The 20,957-nt window shown below is 51.1% G+C and overlaps 1 non-coding gene across 1 annotated transcript; it reads left to right on the forward strand.

The window, feature by feature from the left end:
* The first annotated feature begins 7,843 nt into the window (after positions 1-7,843).
* LOC119253644 (small nucleolar RNA U13) lies at positions 7,844-7,943 on the forward strand. Its single transcript, XR_005127174.1, has one exon. It is a non-coding gene; the product is annotated as a small nucleolar RNA U13 (small nucleolar RNA).
* Positions 7,944-20,957: the final 13,014 nt, after the last annotated feature.

Genomic DNA, 20,957 nt, shown 5'->3' on the forward strand with positions numbered 1-20,957 from the left:
GTGTGCCCTCTTTGGCAGTGGACCTCAAAACAATTGGGGTGTGTCTCAAGTCCATACAAATTCCCTGTTTTCCTCTAATTTTTCAGTATTGCTTCTCTCCCTCGCTAGGACTCTTACTCTGTCCAAATTACTTATCTTACCCCTCTCATTCTTTCATTGATCCATTTTACCATCAAGTATCAATTGAGCAGCTCCTGTGTACCTTTAGTAAACAAATTATTACTTAGGGGAACACTCTCCAGGGGTGTCAGCTCTTTTCTGACAAACATTTTGTAAACTGGGTGATTGCCCTGGGATTTATTTTTTCTCTTCCCTCTTCCCCCTTTAAAAGACTTTCTATAATAGTAAAATAAAGCTCATTCAGAAAAAGTCCAAAACTTAAGTTTACCATATAACAACTTAATTATAAAGCAAAACTGATTAGTTTCTATGCCTGCTGCTGTCCTAATATGGAGCAAGGAGTGGGGTGGGGTGGGGGTAACAAACGAGAAGTAGAATTGGTACGAGGCAGCTTTACTGGACTTCAGGACTCCCCAACCTTCCAGAAAAGTGAGGCCAGAGGAAGGAGGCCCCAGACAAAACTTTAAAAGAAAGACAGGCTCTTGTGCCCTTTGTGTGACTCCACAGGCGCAAGCCAGAATCCTCTCCAAGGGGGAGATCCCTAATGAGGACCCCCAGAGCTTACTGTGCATTAGCCTTACTCTAGCTGCAGCCAGTAGTTGGGGCTCATGAGGCCTGCTCACTGCTCCACTTTCTGCCCCCAATCCAAGCAGCCCTGGCTGTGGCCTGGCATTTCTGCAGAGGGCTGGATACCCTTTCTGCAAAAACTTCGTGTCTATCAGGTTGAGAGACTTGCCAGATTTTTTTTTTTCTCTGTTTGAAAGCAGCCACTATTAAGTGACCGGATCACAGAAACAATCATGGTAGACACCTTAGTTCATCTGTAATCTGGTTTTCCACATTGCCTGTAGTTCTACTTTCTACAAAATAGGTGGTCTTTTTCTTCACCTCATGGAGAAGATCATTCGAAGGGCTAGAGGGAGTTGTTTGCCTCTCTGAAGTGTTTTTCCCAACAGTGCAGATGTCATGAATTAGATCCTCCACACAGATGATGCCACAATTACCAAGCAGGAGCAATCAATGTGCTGTCTGCCAGGGCAGTTCTTGTTGAATTTGTCATAACTACCCTTGTAGATCAGTTCATTTGCTGACTTCGAGTTGAGGTTCACCTTGGAACATTAGCTTTTGTAACCCTTGACTTGTGACCTGAAGCCTTCTTGAGCTTCACAACGGTGCCATTGAACATCTGGTAAAGGCAGAGAAACTACAATACCTGGACTCACACTACTGCTGTCTGATCCTGATGACAAATGCCAATTCGGGTTCTGCAGTCACACAGACGTTGCCAGCTTTTCCTACAATCCTAATCATTCGAATTTCCATTCTGTTCATCTCTATTCCTTGTGATGGTGCTTAACTGCTTCATAGATAAGATCTTTCTTGCCTTTCAGAGTGTCTTTTGGGCAAAACTTTTTCTCAGGCACTTGATCATCAGCTCGGCAAAATTCCTTCACTTTTTCTTAAGGCTTTCTGGCACAGCAGGAAGCTTCTTTTTCTTCTCTCGGATTTCTGGCATAGCAGGAACTTTTTTCTTCTCTTCTGCACCCTCCATGTTCCAACCGGAAAAGAGAGAAACTTAATCAGATTTCTTTCTCCTGGTGCCCAAATTCAGTTCTTGCATAAGGAGAAGATTTTAACCCTGTAGAACACTTTAGCACAATTTTCCTTGGTTGCATGCGATGACTCATTAGCCAGGACTCCCTGAGTTTTGACAGTGACGCCACTTTAGGACACTTGCCTTCTCATATAACCAACCCAGGATGAGCAGTGTTCAGTGGTGGCCTCAGAGCAACTGAAGCCAGAGACTCAGACACCACCAGTCTCTTCCCTCCTCCTCTTGTCTATTTATCTTTGCATTTTTAAAAAATATTTATTTATGCATACAAGAACTGGGGTACAGGCCAGAGGTGTGGGGGGTGAGAGAATTCACCAGAGACAGAGTGGGGAACAGAACAGGCAGATTGACTGAAATACTCTGCTGAGGGGAGCAGCGGGGGAGACAAGAGAAGTCTGCCTTGCCATGTGGGTTGCTCCCTGGCTGGCCCACGATTGAACTCGTGCTGCAGAGGCTGCGGATTGCTTCATAGTGCAGTGCTTAACCCCTTGCACCACCAGGGAGGCCCCTGTCTTTGCATTTTGACTTTATTCAATAGTTGTTCTTCCGCTGTGAGGCTGCCAGTTGTTCCTGACCTTGAGACAGAGATTGAAAGACTAAGATTGGTGGCCCCGGTGCACCTGTATGGAGAAGCTGCAAGTGAGGCAAAAGAAGAGGAATTTCCCCTAAAGAGGGGAAGTACTGTTTCAAAAAAAGTGCTAGGTAGAAAAACTAATAAATGGTCACCACTGTGTTCTGAGACAGGTCAACTATGTATGGCAGAAAACCCCATATAGCAGCCACTTCGATAAGATGACAAAGGGCTCTAAAGCAGAGTCCTGGGCTCCTTCTTACGTGTTGCTCTGCCACCTCATCATCCTAGAAGATAGCTTGAGCGCCAGCCATCTCCATAGAAACCATCTATTGTAGGGAGCGGGAAGAGAGAGAAATGAAGAATGGCCTAACCTGCCATCCTTGAGGACAGCTCATGCAAGGCACACACCTTTCAGTGCACAGCCCTCACGTCCCAAACTTAGATCTACAGCTGCATCTGGCAGTAGGGACTTCCGAGGAGGGTCTTGAGCCTGGACAGCCATGTGCACAGCTAAGTTTATATACACCAAGGAGGAAGGAGAGACTGGGTGTCAGGGGGCATTGAGCAGCTGTGCCAGGACCATGATCCACATGGTACTTTGAGAGGGCATTTCCAGCTGATGGGGCACACCTTGCTATGCCAAGGAATCCACTCCATTTTTAGGCAGCCCAAATCTGTGCCTCATGACCTGCCGGTGCCTGCTCTGCCCTGTAACGCCTTTCTATACCATGGCATTTACGTTATTTGAAGACAACACTGGAACCTAAGTGTGTTTGATCCACTCATCCTTAGCTTCTGTTTTTCAAGTTCCAGACCTCAGCCCTTGCTGTGCAGCAGTGGCTGGTCAGTATCTTCCTTAAAATGTGACATGCTAAACTGGGCCCAGTGTCCAGGTGTTGTGTGCCCAGTGCCAGATAAAAGTGGGCAGTTGGCACTTTCCACCCCCACCCCCACATCTATCCATGTGCCAAGGTTGAGAGAGAATGTGCCATCTCAGGTCTGATGGACTTGTCACCAACTAACCTCACATTCATCCTCATGTGGATGTCACCGTGCCCAAGTGCTTGCACTCTGTCATCCGTCTGTCTGGCAGACTGTCTGACCTCAAAGCGCGTCTTTATAAGCATCTATGCCATTTGCCATCTTGCTCCTGTCGTCTTTACTTAGCATCTTGACTGTCTGCTGGGGAGCTTGCTTTTTCCTTCTGACGTCTGCCAGGGTCAAGTCCTCTTCATCTTCCATGTTCCACACAGAGTCTAATTTATTTTTGCCTGCCTTTGGGGATGTTTATCCCCTAAGTAAGTACAAAGTCTTTCAGAGTGATGGAAAGCACTCTGGATTCAGAATATGTTGCAGATTGGGTTCCCTGAGAAGTGGACTCGGAGACAGAGGTTAGTGTGCCGTGGGTTTCTAGGGAGTGCTCTTAGGATCAGAGGTGCTAAAGGGGAGGGAAGGAAGGTGGATCGGGCCAAGGAATGGGGTAAGCAGCAATGGGGACTTAGTGAAATGTCCCAGCTTCCCAAAGCCTTTCCAAAGCTGAGGTGATCTTCAGGGCTGTCTCAAGTAGCAATAAGAGGGCCAAGTCTCTGTATCCCATCACCATCAGCCACTGGATGTGGGCAGGCCACCCCTCTTCAGCCAGGCAATATCCATAGGGATTGGCAGCTCAGGACTTTCTGCCTGTAGCATCCTCAGCAACTGAAAATTGGGGTCTTTGCTCTTAAAATTAAAGTCTGAACAGTGCGTTTATGGCTCTGCCACAGAGGGGAAGGCTGTGGGGCACTAGAGTTGCCACTGACCAGCTGGGTCAGTCTGGACTAGCCCATTAACTTGGTGGGAAGGGCTGATGGTGGGCTGTGATCTGGTCACTGGATATGATAGAAGCTCTGCTGAAAGGTCCCACTTGAATCCACAGGACATCCCACATCCACTCATAAATCCCCAGTTCTGTCTTAGTGTCTGTGGGCTTTTTCAGAGGGCCAAGAGCTCTTGTGGGTCCTAGGCCAGGAAGATATGTATCTAGGTGAGTAGGGGGCTATTTTAAGGACCAGCTGGCAGGAATTTCTGGAGACCTCTGCTATTTGGAATGGTTTTCTTCAGAATCCTGGAAAGGCCAGGTTTGGGTCTGCCTGCAGAAGTATACATTAAAGGTCTAATCCCCAATGTGCTATATTAGGGGGTGAAACCTTTGGAAAGTGAGTAGGTTGTGACACGTAGATGAATCATGAGGATGGAGCCCCCATGATGAGATTAGTGCCCTTATAAGAGAAAGAGACACCAGAACTTCCCTCTGTGTCTTATGAGGACAGAGTGGAACTGGGGCCATCCGCAAGCCAGGAAGCCCTCACCAAGAGCCAAATCTGTTGGCATCTTGATCTTGGACTATCCAGCCTCCAGAACTGTGAAAAATGAATGTTTTTAAGCCACCCACTTCTGAGGTATTTTGCTAGAGTAGCACAAGTTAAGAAAGTGGTCATGGGAGAGGCAGGAAGGAGTCAGCTGAAGGAAGCCTGGGGCCTCTGTGGAAAAGGAGAGTCAGGAGACCTGGATCTCAGTGCTACATCTGTGTCTGACTGGCCTGTGACCTAGGGCATGTCCCCAGACCACTCTGGCCTCCGGGTTTTCACCTGAAGGGTGAACATTTGCTCAGGGAGTCTCTGAGGTCATCTCTAACATTACAGTTTGATCATTTTAGAGTATTTCTTTGAAAGTCTGTCACTGGGGCCAAATTAGGCAGAGGGAAGAAGCTGGGGAGCCAGGGAAGCCAAGCTTCATCTCCTTTGTTACTACAGAGCCATTGCAGGCACCTCAGGAAGACTGTCCATCGGTGGAGGCAGGGCAGGGGTGGGGGGTTGGAAGGTAGGTAGGAATGGGGAGTAGTGAGTGGAAGGTGTAGGCCAGTGACAAGACTGCAGGGACCAGGAAGGGGCAGTCACTACACCCCATTAATACTGTCCCAGGTAACCTCTGGGTGAGCGTTGGACTGATGGTTTCAGTGTGAATTTATTAAAGTTAAGGGTATTAGTAAAAGAATGTAAAGTAGGTTTTATCTGTGGCATGGGTACTCCTGACCATCTGTGGGGGGGTGGGTAAGAGAGAGAGGGGGAGAGAGAGACTCTCATAGGTGGGAAAATGCCACCTTCCCCCCACCCCCCTTTGCTCCATTTTCCTTTAACCCCTGTGAGGATTTTCAGTTAAATTGATTACCATAAGCTGCCAGGCCATGGATGTGAGAATCCAGAGGAGGAAGTGGAGTTGCCCTCCCTGCTCGCTCTGTGGAATCATTGGCGGGAGAGGGAGAGCTCTTTCCTTTCCTTTCCCCTTTCGCCTTTCAAAGGAACCTGTGACTCAAAACCTTCCTTTCTGAGAAACTGCGTGCAGGCGTGAGTGGAGGCAAGAGGATGATGGGATGCTCTTTAGGGGAACATCCAGCTCTCCAGTTCAGGCCAGATTAGTCCCTGGATCTCTGTGGGGGTCATTTACATGCCCAGCTGCTGCCCCTTTCCCCAAAGGCCTATGCATGGCCTCTGCCTCAGGCCTCATGCCAGGCTCCGAGATCTGAGGGTCTGACAGTAGAATCATCCTTTGTCCTCACACTAGTCCTGGGAGCAGGAAAGGGTAGGCAGATGGACTTCTTTCTGGAATAACCTCCCAGCTCCAGAAAGGATGGGTAACTTTGCCAAAATGACACAGCCAGTTAGAGACACAGTCCTGGTCAAACAAGTGACCCGATTTCTAGGAATAGAGGGGTAGTGTCTGCTTTCTCTGCTTGGGAGTTGGGAGGGGCTGGAAAATTCAGGTAGGTGGGGCGGGGGAGGGGACAGGATATTCCTTGTGGTCCTACCTATAGTCACCTGCTGAGATTAAGGCTATCCACTCTGTTCCCCCCCTCCCTGCCCCAGGAGCTGCAGTGGGGAGGGAGTGCAGGGGGAGCAGAGCCCATGAAGGAGGGAAGGAGAGGCCAGGACAGGGGAAGGCAGAAAGGGAGGGAAAGGGCTTGGGGACAGAGGGAACAGGAGAATGAGCAAACAATTGTCCTAGAAACAACTTGTTTCCCCTCTCCAGGCTCCCTGCCTGCCTGCTTTCCCCACTGGAGATGGTAATTTAGAATAACGAGTCATAATTTGATTACATTCTCTTCCAGCCTTGCAGGGTAAACAAGGATCTAGTGGAAGGAACGCCCAGCCCAGACTTCTGGCACACTCCCCTTGGGCCTGGACTGGGGGTTTCCCCCGCCTGTAGCTGTCCCTCTCTTTCTGGGTACACTTGAAACACATGTTTAGGCAGCTTCAACCCCCATGTTCTATCAAGGTTTACATGCTCCCATGTCTCCTGCCCCTCCTCTCTTCCTCTCTGCCCTCCCTGTTAATGTCCGCACCCTGAAGGCTGCCTACCGTATAAATATTTAAACTCATCTATTATTTCCTGTTTATTAGTGATGTAAATCCTGAGTTCTTCATTGTACATCTGTCCTGCTGTATCTGTCTCAAAAGGAGAGGCCTAAAGGCAGGGAGGGCCGTGTATCCGCCCTTCCCTGAGAACATTACGCACCCCCCCCTGCCCCCCCCCACCCCCCGCAGGTCTGTGGTCTGCTGTATCTCCAATTCCAGCTTTGTTTTTATTTTTTCCCTCATTTTAAAAATTGTGGTAAAACCTGCATAATGTAAAATTTATCCTCATAACCATTTTTTTTTACGTGTATGGTCTAATTGTGTTACTCTCATAATAGTGTGCAACATCGTCTCCCTCCACATCCAGAACTCTTCGTCTTGCAAAGCTGAAACTTGGTACCCATTAAACACTGAATTCTCCATTCCCCTCTCCTCTCACCTCTAGCAACTTCCATTCTTCTTTTTGTCTCTATGGTATGGATTGCTTTAAGTTCCTCATGTGAGTGGAATCATATACTATTCGTCCTTTCGCGAATGACTTTTTCACTCAGTATATGTCCTCAGGGTCCATCCATGTTGTAGTGTACATCAGAATTTCCTTCCTTTTTTAAGACTGAAAAATGGTCCATTGAATGTATGTACCACATTCTGCTTATCCATTCATTCATTGCTGGTCACTTGGGTTGCTTCCATGTTTTAGCGATCACAAATAATGCTGCTATGAACATGAGTGTACCATTGGCCTTTATTTTTTATGATAAAAGACTACCTTCTATTGATATACTTAGGGTTGTGTAGATTTAATCACTTCATTATCACAACCTTCCAGATGGCAACTATCCTCTCTATGGATGAAGAAATAGATTCTTAGAAGCCATGCTATTTACCCAAGGCGAGGAAAAGGGAGAGCAGGGTCAGAATCTACCTGTGCTCTAACCAAGAGCTTTTACTGCATCGTATTGCTGAAGGACTTGAAGGACTCTGAGTATGTTACCTGCCCTACACCCCCAGCAAGCACTGACTCTTGTCCTGGCCCTCTGCCCAGTGAGAATCCATCTGCCTGCCTGCATCGTCCCATCAGGCAGGGATTCTCACCTAGGCTTCCCATTAGAATCACCTGCAGAGCTTTAAAAACAGAAGATGAACCTTTTCCAGTTCATAAGCATGATGATTGGGTGTTCATGCAGTTGTGTGAGATGTGCCTCCCTTCAACCTTGTTACGACATCGACACATTACGTAAAAAAATAAAATAAAATAAAATAAGAACAGAAGATGCCCAACCTCTTCCAGAGGGAAATCTAAAAGTTAAACTGAGCTGCCTGGGGGCTGGCACCCGGGCATAGCATTCAGAAAAACCTGCCCAGATGCATCTCAGAGTTGCTGGACTTGGGAAATACTGGGCTAGAAAATAGGAGAGGACCGGGACAGAGAATTGATCCCTGCACCCCTTTAGCTTCTTTGTCTTTCCCTGAAAAAACACCTCCCATATCCAGGGTGGAATTGGACCACAAATCCCCCAAATACAGGAACTCATAACCCCTATGGTACCCCATCTTCTGCTGCAGCAGTTCTGTGTAGTGTGTGTGCCACAGACGAATCCCTGTGGAACGATCATGAAGGGCCAGACCCCAGAATGAAAACAAGTTGCTGACAGTCCTCAGGCCACTGGCACTTCTGCTACCTCCCCATTGGGGATGAGGACAGTGAGGTGGAAGGCAGGGGTCAGTGCGTCATCAGGAGGGTGGGGAGTGGAGAGAGTCTGGGGCCCCACAGGGTGGGGTCAGGGAAGTCATCTTCTATCCCCGCCCCCAACTCTTTTGCTGTGTCTGTAGCACATCTCCCCTTGGTGTCCCTGTTGCAGCCCCACCCGTCCCCCCAGTCTCCCTGAGTGCCTGTTAAATCCAGGGTGGTGTCCAGACCTGGAGAATTTCCAGCATATTCTTCCCAAAGGCATCCAGCAGCATGGGCACATTGGGGTGAGGGAGCTCTGCCAACTTGTCCTGGGTTTCTTCCTCCAAGCCAGCCTTGAACCGTCAGGAATGTCTGCCACACAGATGTGGTTCTGGTGAAGCCTGGGAGCAGGTCGCCACGTGGTAGGGAGCCTCAGGGAAGAAAGCCTTGGGAAGACCTGGTCCCAGCCCTCAGAGCTGCCGGGAGGGCTCTGCACCTCCCATTGCGTGTGGGTGGTGATTCAGTCCTTCCCACTGGATGTTATAGGAAAGGGGAAGTCAAGCAGGCCCAGGTCAGGAAGTCATTCAGATGTGAGGTGCCCGAGTTACTGGAATATGGGCAACACAAGTAAAAGTGCAGACAAATATGATAGCACAGGCCGAATCCCAGGTCATAAAATGCCAGCGCTAGAAGGGGCCTGAGAAAGAAACCACTGTGCACTCCCCTGCACCATCATCACGATACAAATAGTTGGCATTTATTGAGCCCTCGCTTCGTGCCAGGTAGCATCCCAAGTGCTTTATATCAATTAACCGATGGAACCCTAACATTAATCCTTGAGGTGATTATTATACCAGCCCCATTTAGATGATGACACTGAGACACAAAGAGGATATGTAACATTCCCAGGTTCACAAAACTAGCTGGTGAAGAGCTGGGAGAGAAGCCAGGAGTCCAGGGCTTGGGTCTGCACCCCATGCTCTGAACATGTGGCACCACCCTGGTGAGGAGATGCCACCCAGTGGGGGAGCCACACAGCAAGTTGGTGGCAATCAGAAGGGAGAGAACCTGGGTCCTCCGCTAGCACCCTCCCTCCAGCACACTGCCTCAGTGTGCCTGAGGAATCCCGAGGGGGCAGGGTGCTGTAGGGGCGGGGCCCGCAGGAGTGTGGTTCTGTGGGGGTGAAGAGAATACTGCGATTAGTCCTGGGTGGTGGTGGGGACTACTGAGCTTCTGAGATTGCAGGTTGGTCTGGGCTGCATCCTGAGGGCCCCGACTGTTGATTCAGGAGACAACGCTTTGTCCACTTCGTGGCTTCTCTGTGGCTGCAACTGACTTTTTGCCATGTCCCCAAGCCCACCAAGTCCCTCCCCCACCCCCCATCATCAGTAGCATCACTTTGCCGCATAAGCAGGACCCACAGTGCTTTGGGAGGTAGGGACGTTTACTCAAGAAAACCAAGAAACCACAGGCAGGTTGAATTGTATACAGAGGATACCATAAGTGCTCCTAGGGGTCCCCTGTCGAGGTCTAACGGAAGTGACTTGGGGACTGGAGCTTCAGGACTCCCTCTTCCAGTTTCAGCAACTGTCCCAGTGCGGCCCATCTTGATGCCTCTCACTCACCGACCGGTCTCAGTCCTAGTACCTGTCTCTGCCTCTCTGACTCTGTGTGCCAGGCTGTCTCGGATGGAACGCTTACCTTTCTTTCCAGCTGGTGAAGCCTGCGGTGGGCAGGGCCCTGGCCCGCCTCTGCTGCTGCCTGTTCTTCCTGCTCCCAACGCCCATGGACTCACCCATGGCTCTGCTCATGGGGGACTTGCCCAGGCACTGTGAGTGGTCTGAGGACATCTCAGCCTCCCAGCCCCTGGCACAGTGCCTGGCACTCAGGAGAGCCCATGGAGCTGATGAGGGAGTTCCAGTGCTCCTTTCTGCTTGGGGGAGCACTGTGTCGTCTGGTCTTTAAGTCTGGGGCTCTCCCCTTCCTGACTCCCCAAGGAGCTTGTGATTCGTTCCAACCTGGGTTTTAAGAACAACAGCTTTATTGACATTTAACTCACGCACCATACAATTGACTCATTTCAAGTGTGCAATTCAATGGTTTTAAGCCCAGAGTTGTCTAACTTTCACCCCAATCAGTCTTTGAGCATTTTTATCACTAGCCTGCCTTTTGGCAGCACCCAGCCTCCTCAGCTCTCAAACACCCACAGATCTTAAAAGAAGCCTCCCTGCCCCTGCTCTGCACTCTCTGGCCATTGTGCAACATGTCCCCCCTTTTCTGTGACTAAACCACTTGAATGAGCGGTTCACACCCACTGCCTTCATTTTCTCGGAGCCAGTAAACATTTTTAAAGTGTCTACAAGGTACTATGGCAGAAGTTTCCTTATACCCCATCCCATTTCATCCTTACGAGCACTTTGTCAGCTAGGGGTTATTATTTCTAGGGGGGAGAAACCCAAGGCAGAGAGAGAGAGCGACTTGCCCCAATGGCTTGGCCAGAATTTGAACTCAGGTCTGTGCAAATCCAGAGTTGTTGCTTTGTTAGACTCCCTGCCGAGCCTGCAGTAAATCCAGCTGCCCAGCTGAAGGGTTGACCTTCTCACTCGCCACTGGGTCAGCACCCCTCAAATTCCACCACCCCTCAACTGACCTTTTGGTTATAACTAGGTTGATGCTCTTCCTCCGGGGCCATGGTCTTCTCTGAGCCTTTATTCAAACTCTTCCTTGCAGCTGGCATCCTTTCCCTGCTGCCTTTCTACCTTGGAATATCGAAAATCCATTACAAATTTTGCTTTAAAGACCTGGTTCAGATCTACTTGCTTCACAAAAAGCCTATTTTTGATTGCACCTGTCTGTTCTTGGGGTTGAATGAATGATTTTGTTCCTCATCTAACAGCTTCATCTTTGTTATTGGAATGGTGTGGGTACAGTTTAAATCCAGGAATCTGGAACCTTGGTGGAACACTGCATCCTTGCTTTGTTCTGTCATAAGTGGAGCAGATGACCAGCAAGTGTCCTGGAAGAAAGGAAAAGAGAGAAAGGAGGGAGGGAAGGGGGGAAGGAAGAAGAGTCTAGGTGTGGGGGTGACATGGTGGTGTTCCTGGTGAGTGTCTCAGGAGGTATGGATGGGAAGGTGTTTTTTTAAGCCTAGCTGTAGGGCAAAGTAAAAGTGGCGTCTTAGCAAAGGGTCTCACCTCTGGTATGGACTCAACGATTACTGTTTGCATGAAGTTGAATGGCACCCCACCCCCTAGCCATGATCCCCTTCTGGAGATGGTAGAGGTGGTGCTTGTGTCTCCTTCTTGGTGTAGAGTCTGCCCAGAAGGGGCTCTGTCTGCCCCTGATCACTGTCTCCTGCACTCAGCACAGGCCCTGACACATGGCAGCCCTCCCAAAATGTTTAGAAAAGAATGGATTTATCTGTAGCCCACCTGAGTCCCCCAAGAGGTGCTGTCCCAAAGGCTTCCTCAGGAGATAACACCAGTTCAGTCGCCTTGTTCATGCAAGAACATATAGTTAGCACTGTGGCACCAGTGCAGCAGTGGAGGCAGTTGGGGGTGGTGGGTCCTGAATCTGTTTTCAAGGTAGAGCAACAGGACATCCTGATGGTGAAAGGTGAGATGTAGGGCAGACTTGTCAAAGGCAGCTCCAAGATGTCTGTTCTGGGCCATTGGAAGTTGCTAGTAACTGTGATGGGGAAATCGGTGGTGACGCAGATTTAGAAGGAAAGATTAGAGGTTTGGTTTAAGACATGCTGAGTTTGACTTGTCTAGTGGCACCCAGGGGGAGCTGACACACAGCTGTTGACTACTCAGCTCTGGGACCCTTTCATCTGGATGGACTTGAATCTGCTTTTAATACCTAAGCAGGGCTGCTGCCAGGCACACAGTGTGCTGTTCCCATGACTGGGACTGTGCAGTGTATGGGGTGGCCCTGTTTCTGAGGCTTGGCGTCCTCATATGTGAGACTGGTATAATAATACTCATTTGGGGGATTGCTAAGGATAGCTGAAAGAAATGAAATCAATAAAGCAGTTGGCACAGTGCTTGGCACAAAAGAACTACTTGAATGGTAGTTTAAAAATAACAAAGAACATGGGGCCTCCCTTGTAGCGTAGGGCTTATAATCTCAGCATTATGAAGCTATCTCTAGCCACTGCAGCACGAGTTCGACCCCTGGCCAGGGAGCTACCCACAGGGCACAGCAGACCTCTCCTGTCTCGCCTGCTGCTCCTCTCAGCAGTGTATTTCAGTAGATCTGCCTGTTCTGCTTCCCACTCTGTCTTGGGTGAATCCCCTCACCACCACACCTCTGGCCTGTACCCCAGTTCTTGTATGCATAAATAAATAAAATAAATCTTAAAAACAAAACAAAGAACCAACCTGGCTTTGCTCTTGCAGACCAGTCGTTGAGTGGGTTAAGGGTGTGTGGATTAGGGAGTGGGGAGAGGAAAGGCTGAGAGGAGGTGGAGCCTGGGGGCCTTGTGCTTGTGGGGCTTCCAGTGCAGGTGAAGGCACAGCTCCTTGGGGTGGGGCTGAGCAGCTGTTCTGGAAAGGCCCAGCCAGCATAATGGGATGAGGGGCGGGCTCTGCAGCAGTTTCTGTGAGGGTGTGAGCTAGTCCTGGCTTTTTAGGCTTTTTAAAGCCATGTCTTCCAAGGGGAGAATCCAGAATTCCCCCAGATTTTCTCTGAGGCCCAGCAGTTGGCGTGGTATACAGCAAATCTACAGTGAATGGTAGCATTGGCCCTCCCCTCCACGGCTAGAAAATAAAGGCTAAGAATCTTATTTTTTGGTATTACTGTAAAAAGGACACAGGCTAGCGGATCAGGTAGCAGCCCTGGAGCACTGATGACCTCTACCCCGCTGGATCATTGAGTCTCGGAGATGTTTCACAACCCCCTCCTCCAGCCAAGGTACTCAGGGAGATTTGAGGCAATCCGCCTTCAGCAGGGGTTTTCAACCAGTTTAGAAAAATGAGGAGGGCAGCGGTGGACGGAGAGAAGGGAGAGTCTCCAACTTCAAGAGCAGCTCCAGGAGTGGGGTGGGTGTACTGGATGTAGGAATGACAGCACGAGACCCCAGAAAGTGGGGCAGGGAGTGGAGCAAGGGGAAGGTGTCCAGTGACGCTCCCTGCAGCTCTCAGAGACCAGGGAGTGAATGTTTGGGGCTGTGGGCCAGACCACAGAAACCTCTGCAGAGGAGGTGCCGTCCCCCCTTGCCACAGATGAGGTTGCTCAGGCCTGGAGAGAGTAAGGACCTTGCTCAAGGTCATACAGACATAACAGCGATGGAGCCAGTATTGTGACCCAGCTCCCTCTACTATAAAGAGCCTCTCTCCACTACACCATGCGGTCAGCGTGACCTCCAGGCAGCAGGCGGATGGACAACATCAGATGACCTTTTGATGATTTTTTCCAGCAGAAACATTCTCTCAATCTCTGCTCCCTGGTCTCCCTCAACACTCGCCCCTGCCTTCCCCCTCCCGCATCCCTCTTCATTACTCAACCCCTAGTAACCCCAACTGGCTGTCTGCAGGAACCAGGGAGGAGGAGCCTAGCTCTTCTGGGGGCCATGGTTACTCACATTAACCCTCAGCTGACAGACCCGCTTCCCTCCACCCCTCTATGGTGGGGCGGACCCCCCTCCCCCACACGCTTCTGCAAGCAGCCATGGCTGAGGGGTACTTCCCAGAATTAACCACAGAGAACAGCTGGAGTGGGGAGGGGGAGGTGGGAGAGGGGATGGAGGCTAACCGTTTCCAGATGTGCCAAAACATGAGAGCCTCGGGAACCTCCGGTCCAGTGGTCTCCTGCCGTGGCTGGGAGGCTGGGCTGGGTTGGCCTCAGCGTCCAGGACTCCAGAGTTGCCAAGGCAGCTGGGCAGATTCTTACTCAAAAACTGCAGGCAAATTCATGTGTGCAGGGCAAGAAAGACCTCTGTGCTGCACCTGCAGGGGCCTCTGGGAAAGCCCCTGCGGCTCAGCTACTCTCTGTGGCCCCTTCTTTTCTTGTTTAACATCCAGCATTCCCCTAATCATATTACTATGCTGAAGTTCCACGGCAAGGAAACCACACAGTTCTGTCCCATTTCAGGAAACACTTTCACGCAACACCAATGACGTGGTGACAAATACCCAGGAATGGTGGCATCTTTGGGTCAAGACTGATGAGGGAGAATGGATTCTGGTGCCACGGTTCCTTCCAACAAGAACAAGGCACAGTGGCCAGCACCAGCCACGCTAATGCTGAACCTTGCTCACTGGCCACAGATTTGCAACTTTTCTTTGGAGCAAGCGAATGGAGGGATGATGGGGTTAAAAATCAAGTTTTAAATGAAGCCCTAATAGGTTTAAAAACCATGCCCTTGGTACATTTTTCTTCCCGTTCCTTCTGATGACGTTAGTATTAATGCTAACACTGTCTACCATGGCTACGCAGCCCGTGAGGAAGCAGCAGAACAGGGTGGCTCCGAGTGGGGAGTCTGAGGCCACAGTGCTTGGAATCCAGTCCCAGTGCAGCTGCTTACCCGCACCCGGCCCCATGGCAAACTGCTCGGGCCTCTTAGCCATGAAATGATCTCTATTTTGTGAAATTATTATTAAGGTTAAATGAGATAGTCCATGCAAACACCTAGCACCGTGTCTGGCCTGCAGTAAGCTGTTAGCATCAGTGCACTGCTCACCTTATTTCAAAGGCAATGCCGTATCATCCCTGCAACTTAGAAGTTAGTTACGAGTACCTCTATGTTGTGAGAGAAAATTCAGACTCAGGGAGGTTAAGTTACCTTTTCTGGGTGGGCAGGCATTAAGTGGCAGAGCTATGATCTAATCCCAGGAGTTTTAGATCTTGAAGCCCCATGCTTATTATACTGTGTCCTTCCCTGCGTATTCTTCACTATTTTTCTGCCAGTGGTAAAGGGTCAGAGGGCCTGCTGGGGCCTGGAGGCTTAACTTTTAGTCCTGCTCATTTGCAGAAAGGACTAATTCAAAAAAATGAGGAACAGCTTAGGTGTTCATAGGGGCCCTGGAAGAAGAAGGCAGTTGTGCTAGAGACAGGAGATTTGGGGGACATGGAAGGAACAGGGGACAGGGTATCCGAAGGTTGGAGGGAGTCCAGGTTGTCCTGGGGTGCCCTCAAAGAGTACCCAAAGGTCCCCTGAGCAAAGCTCCAGGGTCTGCTGACCGCTCATTCTCTGTGTGTGTTTCTTGCTCTGCCAGTTGCTGCTCCCCTTCTGCACGTCTCCTCCTTGGTGAGGGCGGGGTGATGGAGGGTCTCCAGAATTCCCCTTTGTGGGATGGAGAGGACAGGAGAGCAAGGAGGAGGAGAACCAAGAGTGAGGGGGTTGGAGCCAACCAGCAGGGAGGCCCACCATTGGCCCAGCCCCCAGGGCCTGGGCCCCGAGGAGGGAGCTGCCTGTCCCCACTATTCCCTCCCCCTGCCCCGCAGGGCTCCTTGGCTGCTGAGCCTGCCAGTTGGGCTCCCGCCAAGCCAAACAGCTGCCAGGGGGAGAGGAAGAAGCATTTCCGAGCAGAGAGGCCCCTGTGGGCTCCAGCTCAAGCCTAGAATCCCCCTTTCTTACCGCCAAGTGAAAAAAGGATCTGCGCACATGCACACAGGCATGCACGCATAGCACCAGGGAGGCCTGGACACACGAACTGGGGCATTAGGAGGCCAGGCAGGGCAGGGGTGTCCAGGAGCAGACTTGGGAAGGGATAATGGGATGGGGCCCATGGCTACACCAGGGAGAGGGGAGTGGGAAATTAAGTTTGGCTTATTCAAAGATTGGTCAGGGTGTAGTGAGTTGAAGAGTCTCCCTGCCCCCATTTATATTCACCTAGAACATCAGACTGTGACCTTACTTGGAAACAGGGTCTTTGCAGATGTAATTAAGGTAAAGATTGAGCTGACAGCATGCTGGTGTATGGTGGGCCCTAAGCCCAATGAACGTGTCCCTAAAAGAAACAGAAAAGAACATACAGAGGCCTGCGGACAAAGGCCTGGGGGAGAAGGCGCTGGGAAGATCCATGAGATGATGGAGGCAGAGAAAGAGCCCCAAGTTGCCAGAGAATACCTCAAGATACTGGCAACTTCTCCCCTGGAGGCTTCAGAGGGCGCATGGCTCTGCTGACACCTGGACATCAGACTCCGGGCCTTCAGCACGGCAAGGGATGGTTATCTGCTGTTTCAGGTCATTCCATTCATGGCCACTTGTTATAGCAGCTCTAGGAAACTTACATGGGGAAGCATATGACAGACGGGGTATGTGGGTAGGCCAGACCAATTGATAAGAAAGTCTTTGAAAACAGAATGAGAAAGATGCTACAATTCTTTGTCAGGCACCTTAAAAGATACTGAGCTCAGTCCTTACAATGACTCTGCCAATAAGATGTGGATGTGTGATTCCCATTTTACAGTGAGATTCTGACCCAAAGTTGCTCCATCTAGTTGGGATTCCAGCATTGGAGGCTTTGTCCCCTATGCCTGGCCTCTTTCTGCCTTCTCTCAAGAAAAGCCTCAGCAGTTTCTAGGTCAGATGCTATGTGCTTCAAGTTGGAGAGGAAATCTCCAGAGTTCTGGGAGGGGAACATACTATGCCTCGCAGAGTAACGGTGTAATACCTCACATGCCTCACATGCCTCACATTACACCATTGTTCTGGGGACTTTCTGTGACTGGATGCCCTGGACAATCTCTAGTCATCACGATGTTCCTGCAGTCTTCAGGAACATACCTGATGTTCTATTTGAAACTGTGCAAACCTGGGGAATGTCACGGTTTGTGGGCTTTTACCTGTGCATTTACCATTGCAAGACATGACATAGACTCAATGCAACAGCAACTAGGTTTATTTAAAAGGGGTAGGAGAGATAAGGAAAAAGAGTTTCTAAGGCCACAAGTGGCCATCTGTCCTAACCCAGACAGTGTCTGTGTTGTCCTGTATCCAAACCAAAAACTGTGCAAGATGGCATCATCCATTGAGAGCCTGAAGCTGTTGACACATGGATAAATGGAGGATCAGGACCCAAATCATGGTGGTAGTAGGAGGTAGTCACAGGTGGCACTGCCGAGGCAGCACCACAGCAGCCAACAGTACTGGTCTGGAGGCTGGACTGGACAGAGCTGGAGGCAACAGCACCACTCTGGTGGTGCCAGATGTGCCGGAGGTAGGAGTGGTGGTTGGGCGACCATGCTGTCAGATCAGAAGCAGTGGAAGCTCTTAGAGGTGGCTGGGCAGCTCTAAGAGATGGCTAAGACAGGTCAGTAGTGCTGGTCAGCGCTGGTCAGCAGGTGGCGATGTGGAGGATCAAACAGCGTTGGACAGCTCCTGGAGAGGCGGTGCCAGGGGACCAGGCACCAGTGTACAGCTCTTTCAGACACCGGGCACAAGCCGGCACCACCTGTCAGCAGGTGACATGGAAGCAGAGCTAGAGGCAGAAGCAGCGGTCAGGCCGTCGGGTGGTCAGGCCATTGGGTGGTCAGGCGGTGGTGTCGGAGGTCAGGCAGCAGTAACTGATGATTCAAGTGGGGAGTCAGAGAATTGGAGGCAGGAACCGAAGGTCTCTTAGATCTGAAAGAAAGCTCTTCCCAGGAGATAGTGACTCGACGAGTCCCGGATGTCTCAGTGTGAATCTGTCTACTGCCCTCACAGGGGTGGAGGTGGGCTCAGGCCCCCCGCACCCCAGCAGAGCTGGGAACACTCAGCTGCACCACAGAACCGGGAGCCATGGGGCTCGCCTTACATGTTCATGTCCTTGAGGCTTGGAGAGGGAGGAGACACCTCTGCTCTTCCCACTGTGACAACCACCGTCACTGACTCCCCTGCCAGCACAATCTCCAGCAAGGCCACCACCTCCACCATCAACCCATCCATCACCACCACCATTACCTTCACCACTGTCACTCCTGCACCATCACCACCTCATCGCCAGCCTTGCCTCTGAAGCTGCTAGAACTACTGTCGATGTATGTTCCCGGCCGGTACGTCCAGGTCCAAGTAACCAACCGCCAACCCTTCCCCCCATCCCTTTCACCGCCACTACCATGTTGCCATTGCTCTGTGAGATAATGCAAGGTTTGAGGTGGGCAAGGGGAGTGGGGGGTGCAGGGTGGGGGGCTCTATGACAAGAAAGCTGAGCAGAATTTTGCAGGGGAGGGGTTGGGGCCAGGAAAGATCTGGCTGACCGATGGGATGAGCAGTAGAGGCCTGCCTTGGGGCCAGCCTTACTGAGAGGGGAGCTGAGCCTCTGGAGTAAACATGCAGCAGGACAGGCTGTCTTCGCCGGCGTGGGTTCAGGCGGGTGGAAGTCGTTTGTGCGACATATCCCGGCCCCGCCTGGCTCATGGTAGTCTCTGGGGGGTGTGGATTTTGGTGGGCCCCTGGCTCTGGGCCACCTGCATGGCCTGGTCATGGCAATGAGGTCATGAGAGTGGCAGGACTGGGAGTACTGGGGATTGGGGAGAGGAGTGGCCCGCCCCGGCTGGGAGAGGAGGCAGGCCTCTCTCCCCAGGCTGACTCTCCCGTGTGAAGTGAACAGGTCCTGCGCGTCTTTCCCCCAGTCTCTCCATCCTTTTGCTTTCCTGGCTCCTCATGGCTTCTGGGTGCTGTGGACTCTCTTTGCCCTGGATGCTGAGTCTTTCTGGCTGGTCAGTTCGACCACCCGAGGGATACAGGGAGCAGAAGGTTCTGATCTGGGAGCAGGGAGAGAATCGACTGTCAGAGAGGAATGTCCTATTTCTCCACTCAGCTGGGCAGCCCCTCCTTCCCCATTAGGCCGTGTGTGTGTGTGTGTGTGTGTGTGTGTGTGTGTGTTTGTGGTAGGGGAGCAGCATGATTGAATGTTCCAGAAACCCAGGCCACAGTGGCTCCCCTTGCCCCTTCCCTGCAAGCCAAGCCACCTCCACTGCCTTTAAGGATGGTACAGGCCGGCTCTGGGAACAGCCTCTTTCAATCCTTCCAAACCCCTAAGCTGCCCAAATGCCAGGTTAATCCCACCCTCTAGGATCACACTTGAGAGCTTCGGGAAGTGGGAAACAATACTATCGTGGGATGTGTTTATCTCTGCATCAGGCGTGAGAGCTGGGCAGACAGGCTGGCGACTGGAGAGGTGAGGGGCCACTGAGTCCCAGAGACAAGAGATTGGAGGGTGGGGTCGGTGAGAGCACCGGGAGGGGCCCTGGCTTTCAATCACACCCACTGGCCACTGCAACTCACTCCTCAGGGGAGAGCCTTTTGCTGGGTTAGGAAAGACTTTGGCAGAACAGGAGACCTTTCGATGACCATACAACAGTGACAGCAGAGGTTTATTGAGTGCTTACTACAGATCAGGCACTTTCCAAGCCCTTTATAAGCATCCACTCATTTAATCCCCCCCAACCCGCTGTAAGATTAGTACAATTGCTGTTATCTCTGTTTTACAGCTGAGGAAATGGAGGCACAGAGAGAGGTTGACATTTGCTGACGGTTATACTGTTGATGAGAGGCGGGGCTAGGATTTGTGCCCAGTCCTTCTGGCTCCAGAGCACATGTTCTTCCTTACTCCAGGGTGGGGTGGGGGAGGAATTCTTCCTTTGAAGTCGTGAGTCTCCACTCTAAATCCTCAGACCCCTTTTTCTTCACTAGTGTCCACTTGGCGTAGCAAACAGCACAGAGCCTGGAGCCAGGAGCCTCGGGGCCCTGCACCCTGATGCGCTCTGTGGCTCTGGGTGCATCCTTGCTCTCTGGCCTCAGTTTCCTCATCTGTTCTGCAAGGCAGAGCCTGGACTGAGCCTGATGTTCCCTGAAGGCCCTTCTAGGTGACAGCTGGGATTGAGCTTCCCCAGCTTGGAACTACTCTTTGTTGGGCCGCCCTGGAGTCAGACTGACCTCTGGGAATGGCTAAGAGTTAGGGGGAGACAATAGCCCGGAAGACCCCTGTGTGTCTCTTGTGTGGCCCATGGCAGCCGCTGCTTTGATTCTGCTCTATCAAGAGGAGCAGCAGAGTCACAGATCAGAGACAATAGCCAAATGTGCTCGCTCACCCACGGACCCTCGGCTGGGGGAGGGGATAAGTGTGGGAAGAGGGTCTGCTGGGATCAGTTCTCACCAACCTTTCACCCCCCACCCCGGGCTGTGCCCCGTCCCCTCTCTAAGGCAGTGGGAGGAACAGCAACCCAGACCCTAGCTCTTGCTACCTTCCATCTTACTCTCTCTTCTAGGCTTCAGACCACCCATCAGGCAGCACCTCGTATTATCCTTTCTGCCCCACCAAGCCTTTTTTCCCCCCTCTAAGGCAGCCTTTCTATTTATTTGGTAGGCATTTATTTCTATTTATTTGGTAGGCTACATGCCTACTATGTGCCAGGCACCATGCCAAGTGTAGGAAGACAAGGATGGATAAAGCCTAGAGCAGGGGCCTTAAGGTGCTTACAGCTGGTGAGGACTAACCTTCTTTCATGCCTTACCCTCCATACTGCATTATCTAGGCACATCCTCACACCTTTGGAGGCTCACCAAAGATGGAAAATAAAAGTGCAAAGATGAACTCTCTGCGGAGAGAGTCAGAGGAGGTCAGAGAAGGTCTGGGGGCATCAGAGCAAACATTCAGA

Source organism: Talpa occidentalis, unplaced genomic scaffold, assembly GCF_014898055.3.
Source record: "Talpa occidentalis isolate TD23 unplaced genomic scaffold, MPIMG_talOcc4v2.1 talOcc4.2, whole genome shotgun sequence".
NCBI classification, from domain to species: domain Eukaryota; kingdom Metazoa; phylum Chordata; class Mammalia; order Eulipotyphla; family Talpidae; genus Talpa; species Talpa occidentalis.